Source organism: Sorex araneus, chromosome 5, assembly GCF_027595985.1.
Source record: "Sorex araneus isolate mSorAra2 chromosome 5, mSorAra2.pri, whole genome shotgun sequence".
Classification (NCBI taxonomy): Eukaryota; Metazoa; Chordata; class Mammalia; order Eulipotyphla; family Soricidae; genus Sorex; species Sorex araneus.
In genome coordinates, this window is record NC_073306.1 from 178,038,725 (window position 1) to 178,052,189 (window position 13,465).

Consider the following 13,465-nt stretch of genomic DNA (forward strand, 5'->3'; position numbering starts at 1 on the left):
CTTAAATATGCATGCATGGCATAAGGTTGAGGATTTAAGCTATATATTAAGAAATTCAGCTATATATTAATATATGTAATTAGTTAAATAGAGAGAAATTCTATCGCGAACTTCAGAGCAGCTTATTAATGGTCAAGGATGTGGATGAAGTGGACCACATAGCTAAGAATCCAACCAGGCATATCTTCTCCCAAGTTACAATATAACTCCATCCAATCAAAGACCAACAGAAATTTTAAAAGATATTCAGTGGGTTTAAGCTAATGGAGAAGGTCAATAAGGATATTTATATAAATCTTTGGTTCTATAAGTCTGAATTTAAGGATTTCATGGGTACTTTTTATAAATTTGGATTCTGTCAGATTCCAGTGGCACCTATGGCTTTTTTTAAAATTTACTATAGTAGGTTATATCAAATTACAAAATGTGTTACCATGCAAAAGAAAAGATTCAACAAAGTACTAGTATTTGTGATCTTTATATCTCTACCTATCAACATACATTATCTTAAGTAATGCCTTAACCTTAACGATCTAAGGCATTATCGTTAGTTGTAAAAATAATAAGACTAATATCCATGACCAGGGAAAACAGGGGCTAGGAAGTCTGGTCACTGGTTGTAATCAGACACAAGTGTGTGTCAGGATGAGGGTAGGTAATATAGAGAGGGGAACAGTATGACAATAATAGGTGGAAGTAATCACATTGGGCAAGAACTGAGTGTTTAAAGTAGGTAAATGGATATTCTTGATAATCTTTGAGTGTCTGTATTGCGAACCACAATGTCCAAAAGGGACAGAAAGAGAGAGAAAGAGAGAGAGAGAGAGAGAGAGAGAGAAGGAAGAAAAGTGCCTGACATACCTGTGGGATGGGGAGTAGGGGATGGGGAATAATGGGATAGGAAACTGGGGACACTGCTGGGAAATGTACGCTGGTGGACTGATGGGTTTTGAAGCATTGTATGACTGAAACCTAATCGTGAACAGCTTTGTAAGGGTCTCACAGTGAATCAATAAAAAAACATTTAAAAAACACTTGAAGCAACCTCAGTGGCATTAGTAGAATAATGATTAATCTCTATCATTATTCAACAATGATTAATTTGGGTTAATTTCAAAACCATGAAATGAAATGAATTATAGTTCTAACTTATTTGAGTGAACTTCTGTGCTCTGTCGTTAAGAAAGTTTGAAAGTAGATGTGATATAATGCAATGGTTAAAGCAATGAGAAAGAGATTCACATATATATGCTCTTATTTAATTATATAAATTGAACATACAAAAAGTTATCCACCAATTTTGTAATTAGTTCATTAAAGAAAGTAGTATAAGAGTAATGAGAGCAAGTACCAAATCAATAGGGAAATTAATTAAAGTGAAGTATTTTTTGTTTTGAAAATGTTACAAATTTTTAATTTTTTGAAAATTAGCATTTTTGTTGTTTGACCTAACTTTTTTTTACTGTTTTTTGAGAGGGTAAAGTTTCATAAATTTTCAAAATTTATGTAACCATATTACACCATTACCAATAAAGAACCAATGTTTCTTTTCTATAGTTCATAAGAATCCTTTCTTCTTTTGATTCACATTCCATGTGGGAAACTCAGTTCTGTGGCTAAAGTTCAAGACGTTGTTCTTCCCTTTGGCTTTTTGTGTACCTTTTCTTTGTTTCTCTAACTTTAGTGTCTGAGAGCATTTATTTGATATTTGTCTTTTTCCATCACACATATTTTACTTAGCAGTCACTCTCCAGTTTCATTCATGTTATTGAAAAGGGCAGAATTTCATCTTGTGGCTGAGCAATATTACATTGTGTTTGTGTGTGTATATACATTATGTATATGTACACTCTCACACACGCACTTGCATGAGTATGTGTATTTCACAGTTTTATCCATCTGATGCTGGAAACTTGGTTTGTTTCTGTCTCTTGGTTTTGTAAATAGCACTTCAGCGGATATAAGCTTGTATAAGTCTTTAAAATTCGTGTTTTGGGCATGCCAAAAGTGGAATTACTAGGTTCTACTTTTAGGTATCTAATTTTAAAATCTATTTTTAATATTTTGAACAATATTCACAGTTTTCCATAGAAGCTGAACAGATTTGCACTCCAATCAGCAATGTATGAGTTTCCCTTTTCCTGTACACCCATACTACCTATTACTTAATTCTGTATTTTTGAATATAAATCGTATTAAAGATGCAAAGTTATCTTATCATCATTTTTATTTGCATTTCCCCAACAATAAGCAATAATGAGAATTTATATGTCCATATAGGTCATTTGTATGTGTACTTTGGAAGAGTATCTGCCCAGCTCTTTTCATTTTTTGATGAGGTCCTTTGTTGTCTTGTAGTTAAGTGTTTTGAGTTCCTTATGTATCTTAAATATTAGACTTTTATCAGATATGTGGCATGGAAATATTTCTCCTAGTCAGTTGGAGAAATATTTTCTCCTAGTCAGTTAAAACTATAGCTTGTTTTAATAGGATATTTTTCTGTGAAGAAATCTTTAGTTTAATGTAATCTAAATATTCTATTTTTGCTTTTGTTTCCCTACCATTGAACTCCAATCCTTGAAATCATCACAGAAATCAATATCATGGAGATTTTTCTTGTTATCTTCCATATATTTTATGGTTTGGGGTAAATTTAATTTATTTTTAAGTCAATGGGGAAAAGAAAGTCACCATATTTTAATGGTGTTTATTTATGAATGTAAAAAATATTTAAAGAATTGTACAGAAAGAGAAGATAGAGAAGAAGAGTAAACATAATCAAGATGACATTCAGACATTGCCTACCCAAGCTATTTTGAGAGTTCCCTCGGGAACTCCCCAGACAGTATTATCCAAAGTCTCTTTGGAGTGATAATCTCATGAATAATTTTATGAAACTCCATCTTCCTGTTAAGTTTTGGAAATATGTTTCTTGAGAATGTACTTTAGTATCTCTTTCAAAGAAGTAAGCAAAAGTTCTAAGAGATATCAGAAATACTTGACTTTTCAGAGGAATATTACTGCATAATTATTCCTTTTCCAAAAAAAGTAATTTTAAATTTAGTTCCAAAGATATTATTTATTCTAATAAAACAGTACAAGACCTAGAATGTGTGTTATAAACTATTGCCTTTTAATATCCACACATAAATCACAAAAGGAAAGTGTCTTGCTGAATAGAAAATGACCATAAATTCTTTCTGTATCTTCTAAGTAGTGACATAATCTTGACTGAATTTGGATTGACATAATCTTTTAGCTTACCCCACTTTATTGCTACCTTCACATTCATATTCCATGCTTGAAATATACTGGGTACCACTCTGTTCATGTATTCATAGTTCAATTTAGATGGTTAACCAGTACCATCACACTAAATGTTCTTAATTCTCTTACGCATCTACCTTTAGTTTTGCTTATATTGGAGAAATAGTCACTGAAATCCTGATTGCCTATAAGCTTCAGGAACTAGAGAACATTGAAAATATGTCATATACAATTAATCATGTAGTTTTAAATATCCACTTAAGTTCATAGTCCATTCATCTTATGAATTAATGACTAATTTAGTAATTTGCCTTTAGTTTTGAATAGTGATTAGACTTATGAACAAATATCAAAGTTTTGTTAGCATACCTAAATTTTAAACTTTAATGTAAATATCCACGTACTTCTAAGATAAGGTATTGCTGAAACTTTTAGTAAATTTTTCAATGATGTAATTCAAAACGAACTTATCAATTTTTATTGGAGATTACCACCTAAAGAGCACATTTCTTTTAAGTTTTACATAGTTTTTTTTGTCTCCTGGAAATTTAAAAATATTTTATGTGGGGGAGGAGGGATCCTGGACCATTGGTGGTAGAAAATGGGCAATGGTGGAGGAATGGGTACTTAATCATTGTATGACTGAAACGCAAGCATGAAAGTTTGTAAGTCTGTAACTGTACCTCACAGTGATTCACTAATAAAAAATTAAAAAGAAAAATTGAGCACTTCCCCTCCACTGTATATTAAACTAGGAGCTAAAGAATGAAAGCCTTATCCTGGGTGGAGAAAAATCTTGTGGGACTCAGAAGTAAATTCAAATACATTTTACAATCAAAGTAGAAGAGTCTTATGGAAACTTGGAAAAATTAGCGACTAATGCTAGAGTCAATTTTCCCAGGAATTTTATCCTCTGCTTACTTTCTCCTGCTTCTCCCCAGTGAGCTAATCTTTTCCTGGGCTTCATCTGTCACTCATGACTCACATTGCTGTGCTTCGCCCCAGCCCTATCTTTGTATGTCCTGACCCTTAATCACTTACTTGGCACAACCACTGACAAGTGTTACAAATACCAAAAACTCAAATAAGACCAACAAAACTTAGTCATCGCCAGCCTCCATCTGCCAATTCTTATTGTCAGCGCTCTCTTCATTCTTATTAGAGACCTCGCACTCATCTTTGATAGCTCCTTCTCTATAATCTCACATATCAGAAGGTCATCAGATTTTACTCTCAGTATCCCATACATTTTTCCTCTCCTTCACTTTCCTTCTAATGCTTTGTGAAGACAATTCTGACTACAGTCTGGTCTCTGTACTGTCATGCCAGTGCTTGACAAACAGAGATGCTCCTTATCAAAATACTGTCTCCCTGAGGTGATAGCCGTGAATAAAGAGAGACGAAACTCCTCTTACTTTTCTGAGGGTTTGAAATAGAACAGAGGACTTACTGCATAGATGATGGGAAATGGAGAATCCTACCTATAGAGCACGGTTGAAAATACCAATGCTGAGTCTTCCCCAGTAGTCTATAAGTTCCCTGGGACAGGCAAGGAAATGTATGAATTAAATTTTTCTCCACTGCGTCTGGCATGGCTATTTTTAAATTATTGTATTGGGTATTATAATTTACGGGCTGGAGTGATTGCACAGTGGGTAAGGCATTTGCCTTGCATGCAGCTGACCCGGGTTCAATTCCTCCACCCCTCTTGGAGTGCCTGGGAAGCTACCGAGAATATATCACCCACAAGGTAGAGCCTGGCAAGCTCCCTGTGGTGTATTTGATATGCCCAAAACAGTAAGAACAACGGAGATGCTACTGATGCCCGCTCCAGCAAATTGATGAGCAACAGGATGACAGTGATCCAGTGACAGTGATTATAATTTACAACTGGATTAAAGTTATTTTGTTGTTGCAAAGAACTGCACTACCCCACCTGCCAGTCAGGGTTTCCAGATCCCTCCACCAGCATTCCATAGCCAACCCCAGCTCTGCAGTCAGGCCCCACTCACCTCTTGTTTCTAGTTCCATTTATCATGTCTCAGAACTTGTTTCTATTGGGGATGGCTTGATTCCTATTCTCGTTTCTTTTTACTCGGCATATGAATGAGATCATCTGGTATTTATCTTTTACTTTCTGACTCACTTCACTTACCATGACACCCTCTAAGTCCATTTAAATTGCAGCAACCTACAAAAATGTCATCTTTTCTCAGAGCTGGGTAGCATGCATATACCACAGTTCTCAACTCATCTGTTGTTGGGCTTGGGCACTAAGGTGGTTTCCAGATCTTGACTACTATAAAGTGTGCTGCGATGAACATAGGGGTGCCTAGGTCTTTCTGGAATATTTGGAATATTTGTATGTGTGTTCTTGGGATAGAGTCCCATAAGTAGAATTGCAGGGTCATGTGGTCAATATTAAGTTCTATTCTTAATATTTTGATTCAGTTAATGATACATGCAGGGCAGAGCCTGGCAAGCTACCCGTGGCATATCCAATATGCCAAAAATAGTAACAAGTCTTGTAATTGTGAAGTTACTGATACCCACTTGAGCAAATCGATGAGCAACAGGATGACAGTGACAGTGATTCTTAATATTTTGAGAGGTCTCCAAACTGGTTTCTCGGAAGGCTGAACCATGCAATGATTTCACCAAGAGTTGGATGAGTGTTCTTTTTTCACCACATTCACGCTGGCATTTATTCTCATAGATATCAGGTAATAATTCATTGTTTTTTAATTTTCATTTTTCTGATTATCAGGAATATGACTATTTTCATGTAATTTTTGGTTATCCATATGTTTTCCTTCAGAAAATTTCTATTCATCTCCTCTCCTATTCTTTATGGGACTTTTGTTTTATGTTGGTCTTTGAGAGTGCTTTATTTATTTTGGATATTAGACCTCTGCCTAACATTGAGTGTGCAAATATGTTCTACCAATAGTGGTGTCCTTTTGCTTTAGGTCTCATTTCTATCACATCACAGAAGTGTTTTAGTTCCATGTAGTCCCATTTATTTATTTTTATTTTTTGTTTTCACAAAAAAAACTCATGATTGATGGAGCACTACTTTATACATAATAAACAAGTGTTAAATGTTGAAAGACTCAATAAATTTTTCAAATAACTTAAGGGCTTTTTGACTCAGAGCTTTCTAGAAGATTTTCCCTGCTTCAGGCCAATATTGCATTATATCTTGCTATTTAAACATCTCTAATTATTTGTGTTTTGATCAGTTGAAGAATAGTATATGACAGCCATGTTTTGAAATATAAATTTTATCATATCAATGTTAAGAAACTTGCTTCATCATTAGAAATTATGTTTATCTATCACTGTCACTGTCATCCCGTTGCTCATCGATTTGTTTGAGCGGGCACCAGTAACGTCTCTCATTGTGAGACTTATTGTTACCGTTTTTGGCATATAGAATATGCCACAGGTAGCTTGCCGGGCTCTCCGAGAGGGGCGGAGGAATCGAACACGGGTCGATCACGTAAAAGGCGAATGCTCTACTGCTGTGCTATCACTCCAGCCCATGTTTATCTATAAGGAAAATAAATCTGTATAGCTTCCACAACAGAAATTAGATTATAGCTGCTTAAGCCTTTATGTCAGTGAAATTTCAAGCTATCATACGAATCTCATGCGATCAGGATACCAGAACACATTCAATAAGTCATGTCAGTTCCATATATGTTTCATGTATCACAGTGTGTCCTGTGTGCCCTTAGATAAATTTCATTTGGCATAGGCTCATAACTACCAATGCTTTTTGCTCACATACAGGGTTGATTAATTCCAAATTTGTTCAGAGAACACAAGACTAACCAAAAAAAAAAAAAACCTGACTACACAGATGGGTAAACCAAATGGGACTATTTAGGATGAAATAAAAAATAAAAGAAGATTATGTTCTCTGAGTCCTAGAACCAGGATACAGTTGGTGAGAAAAATCAATAATAAATAAGAACACAAGCTTTGGTAAAAATGGTAGTAGAAAATTGCATGTTCTTTAAATATGTTATAACAAAACATATCTAAAAAGTAAGTAGTACTCTAATAATTAACATACACATGTTAGGAAAAAATAAGTTAATAGCAAATCCAGTGACACAATTATGAATTTCTACTGCAGAATATTTAATGGTGTCACAGAGACACACAGAAGAAGAGGAAGTCCCATTAGGAAAAAGCTTCATTTCAATTAAAATCTTATCTATGAAGCCATGAATTATAAAACATTGCTTTCATGAGATGTATGTCGTGTGCATATTTGAATGTGTGTGTGCATTTTCAGTTGTTGTAAGAGGTACTTCTTGTTGCCAACATATAAACTAAGCTCTCTAATTAATTGCCCTTTCTAATTAATTAATTGCCATGGTGCTTACTAAGGAATTTTTTGATAGAAGTAAATATATTCAGTAGTGTGTATGTGGCTCATTGGTGGAGTCCTTTTTATGTCTGATGACATAGCACCACATTAAAAAAAGAAGTTTTAAAGAAATAAATATTCTTTCTTTCTCTCTCCTTGCTTTTCTCGTTAGTAAACTAAACCAAACATGTCAACCACTTTTAAAAAAGTCACTAATATAGATGAATCTCAAAATTCTCACAATGGCCACATTATTTTAAAATTAGGGCTATGCAGCAGAAGACTGGTTGAAATTGTCTTGGGTGTTCTTAATATGTATAATAATTTCTCAATGAGATTCTCTTATGGATATTGAACAGCATAATAATGATATTATCGGGTTGAAGGAAATAAAAATGAATCTAACTTTTAGAACAAGGGACATTATAAAACTGCAGAAAGGACTCAAATGATACTGAAGCAGTGAACATAAGCAGATCTTACAGGAACTAGAGACAGGAGGCTAGAGAGCTAGTACAGGGTTGAAGGGGCATGCTTTGCATAGTCAAGCCGCATCACACTGTCCTCTGAGAGTCCCCCAGGGAGTCCTTAATTCCCTACTCTAAGAGCTAGGCCTCCTGAACACTGCTTGGAAGCACTGCCCCAACCCTTATAAAAGAAGTCAGAAGTCAGAAGTAGAAAGTCTTCAAACACTCGGTTACTCACTCAATAACTGTCACACACATAGTTTTATAGCCGTTTTCCGCTTTATCTTTACTTTCTTCCAACACAGGCTGGTTTTCTCATTTTTATCATAACCTCTACTCCTACTGATTCATAACAGCAATGTAGCTGGGAAATTATGTCATGACTTGAGTGTTTGCTCTTGTAGTTCTTGTCTTCAATCCTTCATCTCATAGAAAGATACATCTTTTCCTTTTGAGCCAGCATGGTTATATTTTCCACATATGAGTCAGCTGTTCTTAAATAAAATATCCATACTCTGTTCCTAAGGTAGGAGAAGGCAGGAGCATATGCTATAGAATGTGACTTGCTGAGTCAGCAGGCAGTTTCCACCTACAAGGGTGGTGTAGAGATGGTAGGCAATGATGCACTGCACCACTACAGTCAGCCCATTGGGAAAATAGATTTTGGTTTGAGAGAACCAATCTCAAGTTTCAACTAAACTAGCATAAATATTTTGCAGTAAGTAGGGGTTTGTCTGGGACCCCTGATTATATTCATCCAAATGACTTGGTATCAATGAAATCGATCTATAAATGAAATAAAATATCTAAGAAATAAAATTAAAGATGAAAATGAATATGTGCAAAAGCTTTGGTTCTTTAAAGACTATATGCATGCCATATCAATTTTTTAAATTGATACCTAGAGGAGTTCAAGGTTTATTCCTGGCTCTATGTTCAGGGATCACTTCTGGCAGTACTAGGAGGAACATACGTGGTGGCAAGAAGTGACTGTGTACAAATCAAACACCCTATCCTCTGTATTGTCTCTTGGTACTTGCCACTTCAAATTTAGAAAGACCTATATTGGTACCTATTTTCACCAACCAAAATTCACTGTTCACTGTCATCCCATTGCTCATCATTGAGCGGGCACCAGTAACGTCTCTCACTGAGAGACTTATTGTTACTGTTTTTGGCATATCCAATACACACGGGTAGCTTGCCAGGCTCTGCCGGCAGGCTCCATACTCTCGGTAGCTTGCCAGGCTCTCTGAGAGGGACGGAGGACTCAAACATGGGTTGGCTGCGTGAAAGGCGAAAGCCCGACTGCTGTGCTATCGCTCCAGCCCAACCAAAATTAATCTCAAGAATATTTTTATGATAAAAGCAAAAAGTGACAATGCAGTGTTAGTTTTGTAGCAGGCTTCACACAGGCTATACCCCAAACAGTGAGAGTAATAGCCACCAAATTCTTTCCCTGGGGATACTTCTTACAGGCTGTATGTTTATCATATTATTCTTTTTTTTAATTATATGTTTGTGTTCTTTCAGGTTATATATATACATATATACACATATATACATCATATGAATTGGTAGGTTATTTTGAGGGAAACTGGGATGCTAAAAATAATTCCACATAGAAATTAATGGTACTGGGGCTGGAGTGATAGCGCAGCGTGTAGGGCATTTGCCTTGCACGCGGCCGACCCGGGTTCGATTCTCAGCATCCCATATAGTCCCCCGAGCACCGCTAAGGGTGATTCCTGAGTGCATGAACCAGGGCTAACCCCTGTGCATTGCCAGGTATGACCAAAAAAGCAAAAAAGAAAAAAAGAAATTAATGGTGCTTGATTCTTTGCTTTATTCTATTTTGTCTTATGAAAGCATTCAGAGGAGCAGTTCAGCCATACTGTATTTGTCTGTAGCACTGTAGCACTGTTGTTCTGTTGTTAATCAATTTTCTCGAGAGAGCACCAGTAATGTCTTTCATTGTGAGACTTGTTACTTTTTTGGCATATCGAATCCCACACGGGTAGCTTGCCAGTCTCTGCTGTGCGGGTGGGATATTCTCAGTAGCTTGCCGGCCTCTCCAAGAGGGACAGAGGAATCGAACTCGGGTCGGCCATGTGAAAGGCGAAAGCCCTACCACTGTGCTATCATTCCAGCCCATCAATATCCTGCTAATAAGAAATTTAATATGGGGGGAAGTCACTGTTGCAATAGGTGCAGGAGCCCAAGTCCTCGTCCTTAAGCATTTAAGATTGAAAATAAGGACTGGAGATTAAGTAGTTGAATTCAGAAAAAACTTTATTTAAATGAAGAGAAAAGAAGGAAAAAGAATGCAGGAAAAGGGGGCATAGAGATAGTATAAGTGGGTAAGTTTCTTGCTTTGCATCCAGCTAACCTAGTTTCACTCCTGGGCATCTGATATGGTCCGTTGGAGCACTGCCAGAGGTGATTCCTGAGTACAGGGCAAGGAGTAACCCTTGATCATAGCCAGTCAAGGCCCCACAAAACCAAAACGAATCAAACAAAAAGAATTCAAGAAAACTCTCAGCTTGTGGGAGCAAGAGAGCTTCTTAGAAAAGGATCCCAGAGAAGGGCAGAAACTATACCCTGTTCTCTCTCTTTTTTTTTAGAGAAAGCACATAAAGTATTTATTTGAAATGCACAAAATTTTAATACTGCTTAAGAATTTGAATTTTTTAATTTGTCTTATAAGAAAATTTTATTGAAGTGTTGTGATTTACAAAGTTATTCATAGTTGAGTTTTACACATACAGTATTGCAGTAACAGTCCCCTTAATATCTTTTTTAGCAAAGGCAGGTGAGTAAGCATTTCTTTATTGAGTTTAGGGTGCTGAGATGATCACCTTCCATTCATCTAGAATGTTTCCCCTCTAGATTCTTGAGCAGAGCCTAGGTCATCCAGGTTATCAGGCAATCCTGAGGCCCATGTTTAAGACTTTCCATATCAATAATTCTTATTTTTTTTTGTTTTTTACTTTCTGGGTCACACCCGGAGATACACAGTGCACAGGGGTTACTCCTGGCTCATGCACTCAGGAATTACTCCTGGCGGTGCTCAGGGGACCCTATGGGATTCTGGGAATTGAACCTGGGTTGACTGTGTGCAAGGCAAACACTCTACCTGCTGTGTTGTTGCTCCAGCCCCAGTAATTCTTTTTTTTCCCTAATCTCACTCTGCCTTTTACCCCTTATGTCCCTCTCAGTGTCAGGAATCAAACCCAGGTCATGAAGTACAAAAATAAAGCAAATGCACTACTATGGAGCCACATCTCAGCCCCTTAGATATTTATAAAGTGATTTCTGAGGGAAAATGAAAAATTATGAACCATTTAATTCCAGTAGCACTGTAGCATAGCGTAGTTAAAGCATAGCATTAACTGTCTTCCTGTGTCTATACAAAATGGACATTGCTCTGAATTAGCTATGCAAAGGACATAGAGAGAAGAGAAAAAGCAGTATTTCACTTACAAATACAAATCCAGTGTTTTTAGAAGGATCAGACCTTACATGTTAGCAGAGTCTGGTTAGGGGATATAGGTGATTGACTGACTGGTTGGGGAAGCAGAGCACAAAGAAAAAGTTTACTCTGAGTTGATGCTATACAATGTGCCCAGAAACTGTTCATTCACTTTCTTTCTTGTGCAGCTTGGCACTGGGTGACTCTGGTGGTGACTGGACTTCTCTTTGCACTTGTTTTGTCGTTCTTGGAGGAGACAGTCTGAGTGATCTTAGCACAGTGAAACTTTGCATGTCAGCAGAAGCTTGAGCTCTTTGATGTGTACCAGGAACTTCCTTCAGCACGTACTTTTTTTCTTTACAATTGCTTTACGTATTGAAGAACTGGTTTACATAGATATTGGTAGTTGAGTTTGAGGCATATAATATACCAACACCAATCCTTCCACCAGTATCAACTTCCCTCTGCCAATGTTCCCACATTCCCTCCTCATCCCAACCCCTACCCCATTAACACCTGTCAATTACAAGTTCCAGTGGTTACAGTTTAAACCTCATGTTTTTAGTTTTGATGAGTCTGTGTTTGGGAAATATGGCTATACCACTCACCCATATATAAATATTTTTTAATCAAGACAATTTTATTCAGAAAATAAAGGAACAGTAAAAAGAGAGATACATGATCAAGAGAATACTAACTTCTTTGGAGAAGAAATGAGCCCCGATTAGGGGGAGATTATGTATGGATATTTTCTACAACTGTCTTTTTTTCCAAATACAGAGCACAAACGGGAGTTAGAGGGGCTTTCCGACGAAAGGGAGTGGGCTTCTGGAGGTCCCTCCTTGAGTGCCCGTTGCAGCTTCTGTCCATTTACCCCTGAAGTCTCTCCTCCCAGGGATCCAGCCAGCCTGGCTCTGGGCCTGGGATTCTGCATCTGAATAGTTTGTCCAGACCCCTGAGGTGGGTTTTTCGTCTCAGAGGCCTTGATTCCTTGGGCTGCTTTAGATTTCAGATGATGTTTTTCCTACCATATATCACCACATCCTTCTATCTCTCTACCTGCTACATTTCTCACTTAGACATTCCATCTCCTTAAATCCTAAGAGGTACCTGTAATGGTTTATCTTCTGTAATTTCTTCCTGTTAACCAACTGGCACAGGCCCTGCCTATGTAAGAACTTGAAATCTCATACTGTGTAGTATAAATTGTGGCCCTTGAATCTTTTTTCACTTTATTGCTAATACCTCTGGGTTTCCTTCACTGACATTTAACTTTGACAAAAGTTAAAAGTTGCCTGATGAACTTCCTGGTCCTCCTTTTGATGCTCATGGGCTTCACAGAGGGTCTGAGAGTGGCCCTATTGTCCAATAAGAGATGAAACCCACCCTCCTGTGCAGTGCCAAGGAAGAGACACCATTAGCAATTGAAGTCAGATAATTATACAATGTAGCTATTGTGCTTTGGGGGGACTGTTCCCTACATTCTGCAGGAAACATCCCTCTTCTCTACCCCTAGATACTAACAGCACATCATCTTTAATGCCAGTTATGTCCATTAAGTATTGTAAATGTCTCCTAAGGTACTCAATAGAGTTTAAAGTTACTGATAGAAGAAGAATATTACCTCCATCATCCAAAATGCTGCTATTTACTGTAAACATTTTCTTGCTCCTTTGTAAATTTTTTAGAATTAAAAAGTGTGTTCCTTGGAGGAGGGTTGTGCCCTACTGATTCGGTATCCTCTTGCTTTTCTTCAGTGATGCAAGTTTGTTCATGCCTGAATTAGCCTGACCAATTCCATTAGCAATCTCATACTCGTTAATTCCATTAATTTGCCTCAGTGTCAAAAAATTCCCTAGAGTACACAGTTATTAAATC

The 13,465-nt window shown here is 36.9% G+C and overlaps 1 protein-coding gene across 2 annotated transcripts in view; it reads left to right on the top strand.

Annotated features, from left to right (window-relative positions):
• The window catches only part of GABRB1 (gamma-aminobutyric acid type A receptor subunit beta1), a 373,240-nt gene that overhangs the window by 127,984 nt on the left and 231,791 nt on the right, over positions 1-13,465 (top strand). The window lies entirely within an intron of this gene.